The sequence below is a fragment of the Diadema antillarum genome, unplaced genomic scaffold (genome assembly GCF_040938485.1).
Source record: "Diadema antillarum isolate AM-2024a unplaced genomic scaffold, OU_Dant_1.0 scf00000063, whole genome shotgun sequence".
Lineage (NCBI taxonomy): Eukaryota > Metazoa > Echinodermata > Echinoidea > Diadematoida > Diadematidae > Diadema > Diadema antillarum.
The window spans coordinates 411,367-424,271 of record NW_027270952.1 but is presented as its reverse complement, the minus strand read 5'-3'; positions in this window follow the sequence as shown (position 1 = coordinate 424,271).

Genomic DNA, 12,905 nt, shown 5'->3' with positions numbered 1-12,905 from the left:
ATTACATGACACAGAACTCAAATGACTTTACTGCATTATAGTGGTGGTACATTGTACTTCATGATATCCATAACAGGCGAAAGTTATGTATGATTATGCATTGGTTTATATAGACATGAGTTACGTATAAAATCATAGCAATTCATTGCACAACAAACTTATACAGTTGAAAACAAAAGCATCGAAAAGAAAAAGATTATTTTTGACCATTGATGATAAAAAACACCAAAAAACAAAACACGCACAACCACTAATGAGATGGCGGTGATTTGGCTCAGTCAGTAGAGCGTCTGCCTCTAAAATAAATGAATGAATACATGAATGAATGAATAAATGAATGAATGGATAAATGAATGAATAAATGAATGAATAGATAAATGAATGAATAAATAAATAAATGAAGAGCTTGCTTCCAAAAGGCGCTAAATCCATCAGTTTTCATGGGATTTAACGCCTTTTGGAAGCAAGCTCTTCAAATCAATCAATCAATCAATCAATCAATCAATCAATCAATCAATCAATCGATCAATCAATCAATCAATGAAGAGCTTGCTTCCAAAAGGCGCTAAATCCATTAGTTTTCAATGGATTTAGCGTCTTTTGGAAGCAAGCTCTTCAAATAAGAGAATACTTTTATATAAATAATGAAATCATTAAGTAAGTAAATAAATAGATGAATAAATAAATGGATAAATGAATGAATAAATAGATAAATAAAGAAACAAAAGGACCTGGGTTCCGGAGCAAGAGCATTTGTAATCACACCGTATATGGTTCCCTCCCAAGAGGCAGCAGAATACTCTGTCCCTCGGATAAGACATAAAATGGAGGTCCCGTGTGTGAGGGAATGACAAATCCTACATGTTAAAGATCCCACTTCATTCATTCATAATTCAGAAAGAAAGGAAGAACGAAACACAGATTGATTGTGAAATATTGCCCCCAAGCCACACACAAACCTAAACACATTGTAGGTCATACTGTCTGCAGACTCAATAATCGCCACACTCATTTTGCAAGACATCAGATATCACACTCATTTAGAGGGGAAATCTGTGTGCTATCATATTTACAGAGTCCAATTATGATGTCAGGAGCACAGGAAAAACAATTGAATCTGAAGTTCGAATAATTAGTTTTGAATATGATTCGTTGTTAACGAGGTATAATTTTGAGAATGTATGCATTCATTCATGATGAATAAAGTAAAAATATGAATCAATTCAATATCTAATATAGACTGAAAGAGGAAATAATTAAAGTTAAAGAAAAAGATCTAAGACTTAAGGGGAAGGCTAGTAACTGATCAGTGGGAATCAGTGGAAATGCTGGGAGATGATTGTTCCAATCCTTATGGGATTCATTCAAGAGTTCATTGTATATCTATTGTTGTGTGAAAATGATTTGCTTAAGAATGGTCTCATATTCAAGTAATGTGCAGTTTAATGCTTCCAGGTTAGCGTCCCTGGTCAGTGACGGAGCATTAATCTGCACATTACTTGAATATGAGACCGTTCTGAAGCAAATCATTTTCACACAACAATAGATACACAATGAACTCTTGAATGAATCCCGTAAGGATTGGAACAATCATCTCCCAGCATTTCCACTGATTCCCACTGATCAGTTACTAGCCTTCCCCTTTAAAATACAGGCGACTGTTATTCATAAGCAAAAGTTGACTACGATGAAGGTCCCAGCTGATGTTAAAGAAAGAAGTAAAGGACGATGCACATAAGTATGCATACCCTCCTCATTGTGAAAAGCTGCCCTCTCTTGGTAGCTAGAGGTCCAATCAGTCTGGGCCAAAGAACTCTTACTTTTAAAGGGGCATAGTCCCGGTAGTGTAGATGGCGCTGTTGATGATGCTGCCGATCACCATTAGCATTGATACGAAGATTACCGAAGTTGAGCTGTCATCAAGAGCAAAGTGCGTAGGTGTTGCTAAGTAACGTTGCCTTTGCTGTCTTCTTTGCGCATCGCGCAGTCTGTAGTAATGCCAGGGTGCGTGCATATGTGCTTGTTATTATGACATCACAAAAGAAGTTTGCTAAAGCTGTCATCCCCCTCAACCGAATCATGAGCCGAACTGTGATCGGACCACTGACTAAAGTGAATCGGACTTCTTCGGACTCGGGAAAGTGGGCCAAAGCGTAAGCGCCAAAGAGATGTTGATAGCGTAGGTCTCTATAGGAGAAAAGAAAACAGTCCTTTCCAATTTATCCAAGTTTTGTAATTATATAATGACACATGTTTAGATTATTAGTATTTTTTTTTTGTTAATTCACCAGTCTTGTGTCCTTCTCACTCTCCCTCTTCACCTCCATATATCCCTTCTTTCTCTCTTCCTCTCTCTCGTCATATTTCCCTTTCTTTGTTTTTTTTTTCACTATATATCGTGTATATATTGTATATTTCTGTACATTTTTTTTTCATCAATCGCATTTCATTCTTATTTTGTTTGTTATAGTTGTTTTGTACACTTTTCAGAGTTATTTGCAATTATTATTTATTGATATTATTATGTGCTATATGTTTTTCATTGGACTCCGATACCCAGAGTTTGGGTTGTGAGTAAATAAACTTTCAACTTTCAAGGAAACTTGCGCCGTGCGCCCGCGTACGCATTTGACTAAAACACGGGGACCATGCACCTTTAAGATGTCAGCCTATATGATGTGAAAGACTGCTGAACTTTCGAGAACTTGTAGTGGATTTATAGCGTTGTTTGCATTTTGTACTATGTCTTTGAGGTTGTTCGTAAAAGATTTGAATTGGCTGGAAATAGAAAACGAAGTACTGAAGTGTTATCGAATATCATTATAAGGGGAGGCAGCTTATAAGTGGTACAGTATCAATTTCTATGTATGAATACAATTCTGCATTCTCTGCCCTATGCAGTAAGGAAAAAGTGAAGTTTCGTTAAAAGGTAAGGAAGTTATGAACATATTTTCAGGATGATGCCATGGTATATGCATACTACGCATATACGCCTATAAATAAAAACTGAACTGAACTGAACTGAACTGAACTAAATGTACGTTACATTATTTTACCATCATTGAATAGATAGCAGTTGTGCAAAGGGTTTGCAATGTGTTCGGATGATGTTGATCCGTAGAAGGGCGGACTCCAATTAATTTACATTTATATCCCTTTGGTGTGAGAAACCTTTAATACTTTTATTTTGCAGTAGCTATGAACACACCATTCAGAATGATTGGAGACGTATGGCATGTGTATCGAATTTATATGTATCGGAAGAATATTGGGTCTTAAGTTATGGTATCATTAAAAAGAAAATAAAGAGGTTGATATGTTTAGGTGCCTACATTGTTTAGATGGAAGGGGAGGAGGGGTTATATAATTTCAGACATATGGCACATGATGTTTGATGTATAGGGCTTTGATAATTCCGGGGTTGCCAAGATAGTAATCTGACGACTCACGCGCTGGCTATTTGAACTGAATCGCGGAGTTTGAAGTGACAAATCCGTCAAAAATTTCACAGAGATGATTAAGTGTGCATTACTTTATGCCTTAAAACAATAGTCTGAAACGTATGAATATCATTTGAGTATATGAATATAAGAACGACCCAAGTCCAATTTTTGGCCAAATTTAGTTTGACATGGGAAATTGTAGCTTATGCATGGACTCATGTTGTGTATAAATGATAAATCCTAATTACCCCCGGAAGTGCCTGAAATAAATGAATTAAATCTTATATGAATGTAAACATGAAGGACTTGGGTCGTTCTTACATTCATATTATAGCGCCCTCTCTCGTCCTTCTCTCATCTCTATAGCAGAATATCATGTGTATGAATCAAAGAACGACCCAAGTCCATATGAATCAAAGAACGACCCAAGTCCATCACACAAAATGGCCTCTCCACAATTAATGTAAATGTTAATTGTCATAATAATATATGTTCTAAATTGTATATACAATGTTGCTTTCCCATCACAGTTAAATAGAATATTTTTGGACAAATAAAAAAAAAATATGAAGTTTTTTTAAGTTTACTTGAAATGGTCATCCATGGACTTGGGTCGTTCTTATATTCATATACTCATTTATTTGTCTTTTAAATGATGGAGATAGGGGACTAGAATGGAATGAGATTAAATTCTCTTCGGGATCACTTACCAGAAAGCAACAAATTATATTGTCTCAATAGCACCCACTAGCTCACTCACTATGGGAACCAATTATGTTTTCTCTATCTGTCGATAGTACTCACTAGTTCACTCACAAAAGGAAACAAATTAAGTTGTCTCGATATCGCTAACTGGCTCACTCAATAGAGCGCAACAAATTACGTTGTCCCGATAGCATACCTCACTCAATGGACGGGAACAAATTATGTTGTCTCTATTATGCGAACGAGATGACAAAAAAAAAAACAACAAAAAAACACCCCACATAGTTGATAGTCCTGTTGCTATGATACGTGAGGCCAAACTTGTTCAGTTATCTTTCCCCATTTTTCCAGGAGGTGGTATTTACTAGGTTTTCATTGTGTGCCTGCTTGTGAAATTCTTAGTCTGGTAATTTGTTCACGTCTGTATGCTATTCGTAGCACCATAAGTTCCACATTTTCAATGAAAATATTGAGAGTCGCCAGTTGCGTCGTCTGAACCCTACTGGAAAGAACACAGTGTCCCACAGTGTGAGAAACACAGCGTGAGACACAGTGTAAACACAGTGTGAAATCTCATCACACTGTTAAATTCGAGCGTTTTGAAAATGTGAACAGAACGTGAGTCATCAATTCACAATGTAAAACAAAGAGTTACTATGTGAGCACTCTGTAAAAACCACGCCACGGTGTGAAATCATTTGCACACTGTTAAATTTACATCGTCGACTATGTGAGCACACTGTGAACACACTGTGGGATACTGTGTTCTGTTCCAGTAGGGATTCAAGAGTCTTGTCATGTGCTTCTGTCTGCCACACAACTTGACAATGAATGTATAATTTCTATTTTTGATCTCAGAACTCGGAGAATGCATCTTTTGAAAAATGACCCCATTGTTAGTCCAAGTGAACGGCCTTATAGAGTTGTTTCGTATATACTTGACATAAGTATACCCACGGGGAGTCAAACTAAAGCTCATGTTTGCCCATCCCCTCGTATGAACAGTTGTGTTTTGTTGTTGTACGCGTTGCGGTAGTCATATTGTACACGAAAGGCATAGACGAATATTCAATGTCTCGATAAACGGTCTGGCAGAAAAGGTCTTTTCCCGCTTTTTCGCGTCAGACCCCCTGTTGTCTGTCTCACCGTCAAGAAACTTTTTCGACGCACAGACATCTCTAACCACCCCCCTCCCAATCCCTATGATAATACAAACAGATACAAGGGTTCCACGCGACCTCTTTTTCGCATGTATCCTTGATTGAAGTCAAGGCCGGATGTGAGCGTAGGAGAATAATCAAAGTTCATAGTTCTGGTACAATTGAAAGTTAGAATGCATGCATTGCGCATGCAACAGATTATGAAGTGGGGGGGGGGGGGGGGTAATCGAAGTATTTACTATACAAGGTAAATTATTACTCAGACCAGGGAGGTGATTTTCTTCCACCTCCCTGCTCAGACTAACAGGAGATTTCCTGTATGCTGCGTGTGATTTTGTTGACGTTCTTTGTTCTAATGGGAAAACTTTACGGAGGAATCTCTCTCGCTGTGCTAGCTAATAAATCTTGGTACGATCGAAGTTTGTTTTAAATCGAACAGATATAACGCGAAGTTGCACAATGCACAACTCTCCCATAGCTAACCTGTTGTTATAAAAACTTTTTCCCACAATTTCATTCGTCCAAGAAATCATTGGCTGTCACTAGATCTTCAAAGAAATATGAAGGGTAGATCATAGAAAGTCTCTCCGTCGAATGATTTGATACCATTTATTCTCTAAAGAAAATGCCAGATCCCAATCTTGAAGAGACTGATGTTAACGTGATTATCATGTTAAAGAACGAGACCCGCTGATTCGTAAAGTTTTTGACATCCCACATTTTCCAACTTTGCCCCCCCCCCCCGCTTTTCACATGATTGTATTGATTCATGATACCCTCAACTTCTCCTACATTGTAAAATGGATATCTAAATATGTGTCATGTACTTTATGATGATACTATAGTCTTCTATGTTGGATATGTTGGAAACGCCCACAAACAATCATCTGTCAATCATTGTAAAAGTACTTATACGACTAACATATTACATTTCCCCCCAAACTGAACATAACTTCCATTTTCCATGTTACTAATAACATTCATTTTCCTCAAGAAAATACACCGCAGGGAGAGTATGCAAATTATGTTTGGTATATAGGGAGCGGTGTTTTATATTGTCTTGTCTGGAAGGATTTTTTTTTTTTCCGGACGTATCCAAATAATCTGCGGAAAGATATAAAAAAAATTATCGTGAAATATATGACAAATATTCAGGCATACTCTCGGGATATAAGTCAGTATGATCAGGGAGTTATATGTCAACACAAGTTCACATGAATGTGCTTGCACAGTTGCTTTAAGTATACCTGCAACTGTTACTGAACTTTGCACAATTGACGATTTCGGCGGGCCTGATCTCTCCCTATGAAGTCTTTCTTATTGTATCGAAATAATCTGAGGAAAGATATCTGAAAATCATTGTAAGATATATGCTACATATTCAGACATTAGAGCCATGTAAGTTATGATAAAGATGTTATAAATCAATACTGGTATATGAATGTGCATTGTACAGTTCCTCTACGTATCTGCAGCAGCTGTTACTGAACTTTGCACTACTGACTCTGTTCCTACCCGATGAAGACTTGAAGAGCAAACATTAATTTTTCAACAGTTGTGACCCCTTGTTGAATCAAAAGCATGATAGGAACGAAACGGACCAATGTTGAAAGAGGTAAATAGAAATTTATCACTAATTAAGCAGCAGAAGCGTCGGTGAGTCATACTGTGAAGCTTTCTACATGAGCGTTATGATTGGACTTCACAGTTCTTCTTCTCTCACGCGATCAGCATTTCCCGATGACTTGGCAAAACTTGGGGAATGCCTTTTAAAGGTGACACACGAACATTTACTGAAAGGGAGAGAGAGAGAGGACTCGGAGGCCTCTCTCTTTTTCCCCCGTTCCTCACCATGACGTCATAATGACAGGGATGGCAAGATGTGACAACTGGACAGGTGGCTCTGTCCTTGATCTATTTAAAGATGAACTCATCGTATGTTACACATCAACTGCGGGATAAAAGTTATGCTGTACCTCGTACAATAAAACCCGGCTGAGCGATCAGCCTTGCGAAAAACATAATTTGTATTTTGTATCTGGAATATTGTATTTGTATAATTGTATAAGCGTTTATTCATTGAAGCAAGAACATGAAAAAAAAATGTTTTTAGCTAGTCCGTACAAGTTACATGTAAAAGGTTTGCAATGTGAATACAAAAGTAGTAGACATTATTTAGAAGAAAATTACTCTGTAAATTCAGCAAAGTAGAAATAAATTTCTATTACCCCTGCCCACCTCCCCCCAAAAATTACTCACCCACACACACAAACACAATTATTCCTCGAAGAACATGTACAGTGGCCTTCAATTAACGAGGGGGGGGGGGTAGTAGAATCATATTTTTTCTCTCTCTCTGTCTAGAATAGATATCTTCCTACTAAAACTATTGAAACTGTTAAAACTTTCTAGAATAGATATCTTCCTATTGAAATGTTAGTGGACAAAAGCTCCTCGTGAATGATTAAGATAACACACTCTAGAATGAGAAATGTGGAAATACGGAACTTCAGGGTTTAAACCATGTACGAAGCATGTAGGTAATACCTAACTCCTTAAGTCCACATTATACCTTCCGTATGTCTCGATTAAATGTAGGGCCTACATACATTGCTCTTATTGTTTCAAATGATTTTCTTCCGTCGAGATGTTTTCATTGCAACTGATTGACAAATTGCCCTACATCAACGTAAATAGGCACTCACGGAATTGATCAGTGTTTTAGTAGTAGCCATGATAAAAAATCATGGGCGTACATACTCGCGCAGGATTTGAACCCACGACCTCCTGATCACCGGACAGACATTGTGCTCTCCCTCCAGCTCTCCCTTCCTCTCCTCTCTATCTCTCTTTTTCACCCAATTTCCTGTCGATGTACTAGTCAATCTTTACAATTATTCACATGTTTTGAGTTGTTGAGGAGCCGCTTGTGGTCACGAGAATGTGGAAATAATGTTTATCAATTTCCGGGTCTAGGGCAATTACCCCCTGGGCAATTATCCCGCACCCTTCCCCTGGCCCTAATCCTAATCCTAATCCTGAACCTAACCCTATCCCTAACTCATACTCCTAACCCTAACCCTAACCCTAACCCTAAGCCATACTTTTCTTTGATCAACCCCATCTCGATTTCGAATTTGACCAGTTATTACATATAATTACTGTGTTATCACCATGTATATTGTTGTGTTTTGCACATTGTTTACAAGGTGAAAGAACTTGTTTGATTTCTGTTATAATGTCCACAAATGAGAAGTATGGAAATAAAATGAATTGAATTGAATTGAATTGAACCCTAACCCTAGTCTTTACTCTAAGCGTACCACTAACCAGTATTTAGCCCGGGGGGGGGGGGGGGGTAATTGCCCTCTGGGGGTAATTGCCCGGATACGTCAATTTCCATACCATGGTCACTTGTAGGCTTAAGCGTTACAATTGCTATACCTAAATATGATAAACATAATATATAGATACTCTTAAGATCGTCGCAATCTAGAAAGCGAAAGAAAAAGAGAAAGATAGAGAAGAGGAGAGAAGGGAGAAGGAGAGAGAATACATAATTCAACATACAATAAAATGTTGCTTCACTAATGCGCAGGTGGCCTTTATACTCTTGCTCATATACGTATTGTACGCTGAGCTTTGCGTGATCCGTACGGTATGTTCGCTATTTAATAGAAAATCGGGTATCAATATGGTTCTAGAATATCATTCCTCCATTGGACTATTCATAAAAAGCCTCTCACATAATGATTCACATTTTATCTGGAGCAAACACCAGGGGCAGACAAGATGATAAAATGTATGCTCAGCAAATCCAGATAATGATATGACAAGGTGTTATAATTGAACTTCCAAATTAGGCTATCACTCATTTTCATTTGAAGTCCATGGACTTTGGTACATTGGTCCGCGTACCCAGCCCGCCATTGACTCACACAACCAGCACACGTCTGCTCCGTACGTCGCAAAAGAAAAGCGGGCTCCTCTTCCTTTTTGCCGAGTGTCGACGGTGGAAGAAAAAGGAGTGGCCCGACCATGGGGCGGATTATTGCAAAATGGACCTTAATTTCCCTCTTATGCCTCGGGACTTTAAGTCGTAAGTAAAGAATTCCTATTCGCTATAATTGCGTAATTTTGCTAATCATCATAACAATGGTAATTTTGCTGTTGAAAATGATAGATGCACAGGTGATGTAAATGAGCAGTTCTTTCGATTTTGCTTTGTTAGCATCCGTGTCTCATGGCGACGAATGATTCGTGACGTGTTATTCCATAATGAGGCTGGAGCATCGCATTACTGTGTCACGTCGCTGGCATTAAACAGGGGTAGTAATGTTGTGCATGACTCATGAAGACCAGCAGAAATCAAGCGTTTATACTGCTTTTATGACGACTGCAACTAACATTAGTGCTATTAAGGCTATAACCTCTTTAACTGCTACTAGAATGATATGAAATTCGTGAAGCATTTGCAACTAGCTGTCCAACACTATACATCTGCTACAACTTCACGGTTGCCCTTAATCTTCTATCAACTACCACTACCACTACCACTACCACTACCACTACTACTCTTCCTCCTCCTCCTCCTCCTCCGACTTCTACTTGTAGTACCACTGTTATTACTACTGCTACTACTACTGCTTACTATTTCTATTCTGCTATTACTACTACTACTACTACTACTATACTACTACTACTACTACTACTACAACTATTTCTACTATTGGTTCCATGACATTGCTCCTGCAACAATTTCTCCCATGAAACATCTGCACGCTAAACCAAACATGAATTCTACCCATAAACATAACCCTAACCCCAATCCTGATCTTCACATCGAACTATAAACGTAAAGCCCTTTCACAACCCTTATCCTAACCTAAGTCCTTGGGGAAAAATAAGACCAGAGCAACTGTCGCAGGAATGAATATCGTGTCATGACTATACTAGCACTATACTACTACGCTCTAAAAGCATGAAATGTCACACTTTAAGATTTTGCCGCACCACGAACCGTTGGTAACTATTTAAATCAACACTGCAATGTGGTATTTACCATTTCATTTTTCGTAGCGAAAAAGGACATGTTTATAGTTCAATATCTTAAATGTTGTCACATCTTGAACCTCTTTAACATGTTAATTCTAACACTAATAATGTGCGATTTACCATTTCATTTTTCTGATAAAAATGTGGTGTGGTTATTCAAACATTTCGAGTTTAACATTTTGATTATTAATTAGACTTAGCATTTACGACAAGTTTGAGGAGTGGTATACATTTAAAATGATGGATTTATCCATTCCCTTTTGTAAATGTACTACTAGTTCTACACTACTTGTACTACTAATACTACTTCTGCTAGTATTACTATTAATACTATTACTACACTCTAAAATCGAAATGTTAAATCTAAGTTTTCTTTGTGTTTTGTCACTCCTCACACCTTCTGTAAATGCTAAATCTAGCATTTGAGCGTTAGATTTAAAATTTCCAAAACGTTCGGAGATTCCTGGCATCTAAAATGTTGGATTTAATAATTCAATTTTAAAAAATATACTACTACTACTACTACTACTACTACTACTACTACTACTACTACTACTACTACAACTACTATTACCAGGGAGGTGGAAGATATCTTTCTTCCACCTCCCTGCTATTACTACTACTACTACTATTACTTCTATCACTATTACTATTGATTCTATTACTACACTCTGAAAATGTAATGCTAAATCCAACATTGTTTAAAGTTTGCCACTCTTCGAACCTCCTGTAAATCTCAAATCCGAAATTCGGGAGTTAGATTGAACATTTTTGTGTGTTAAAATTCAGCATTTACAAAAGTTTTTTTAATAGGAGTGACAACATTTAACACATTGCGTTAAACAATATTCTTCAGAATGCAACTACTTCCACTACTACTATTACTACTACTATACTACTACTACTACTACTACTACTACTACTACTATACGACAACCACTACTACTATACTACTAGACTACCACTACTACTATACTACTACTACTACTACTACTATACTACTACTACTACTACTACTATACTACTACTACTACTACTACTACTACTATACTACTACTACTACTACTATACTACTACTACTATACTACTACTACTATACTCTCTAAAAAAATCGAATGAAAATATTCACTCTTAAAGGAGTGAATACAAAAAAGAGTGAATTTAGAGTGAAATTGGAGTGAATTTTGAGTGAAAATGATCATTTTCACTCATTTTGGAGTGACCTCAGGGATCACTCGAAGATTTTGGAGTGATCCCTGAGGTCACTCCAAAACGAGTGAAAATGAACATTTTCACTAAAAATTCACTCCAATTTCACTCTAAATTCACTCTTTTTTGTATTCACTCCTTTAAGAGTGAATATTTTCACTCGATTTTTTTTAGAGAGCACTACTACTACTACTACTACTCTACTACTACTATACTACTACTACTACTACTACTACTACTACTACTACTACTACTACTCTACTACTGCTATACTACTACTACTACTACCACTACTACTACTACTACTACTATACTACTATTAGTTCTATAACTTCTGATACTGGCACTATTGTTTATCATTAGACCCAATAATACTGCACTGCCTTTGCGACTACTGCTGATATTATTACTCTTGCATATTTTGTCAATACTGCGGGTTTCAAACACGTGGTACCTGTTTTTTTTTTCATTGGTTTTTTACATCTCTAAATGGGAAGTTGACAAAAGATATACACTTCCGGGTCATAGATTATTCCTCTGACCCAGAGGACCTGCGTACCTATGGCCAGCGAATTTGGTACATCGACTCATCCAGTTCTTTTTTCTTTTCTTCTTTTCTTTTTTTTTTGAGTTCCCTCAGCCTTAATAGTGCAACAGATTGAAAGTGTTTCCAGCTATATCCCTATCGGGGCCTTAGGTTTGAAATATCAAAGGAATTAGTCATCAGTGGTAATAGTGATATCAGGAGAGCCTGACATGGGGTACAAAGAATGATTTTCTTTTTGTTTTTAAGTTTCCCTTTCATATTCTTTTTTTTTTTTTTTTGGTCATCACTTCTGTCTATTAAGAAAGGTGCACTCAGGCCAATCATTATAATCGTGCAATACTTGAATGTCATTTTGCTTTATTATTCATGCACGTAAGCTATGGTAGTCTTGTGTCTTTAACAATTTAAAATGCATTCTGAAAATCTTATTTGATATGTGGAGGTGATATACATTGTCTAAGCAGACAGAATAACTTCTGTGTCCTCAGGAAAATCTGATCTGTCCTGTTAACGTATTTATCTATCGAAAGTGTATAGGAGAGAGAGAAAAAAAAAATTATACACTCTCAGAGTGTATAAATTTTCGCATGGATTCATTCACGTTGTAATTATTTATATGTACTTGATTATGTTTATTAAGGCAGTATCATCGGCTGAGAGCCAAAAGGGCTTTATCATAATTCTCCTTTTCTTTTTTCTTTTCTTTTTTTTTTGGGGGGGGGGGAGGGGAGGGGGTTATTGAGTTATTAGCGTTAAAATGGAGATCTCGATATTCTCTACATTATG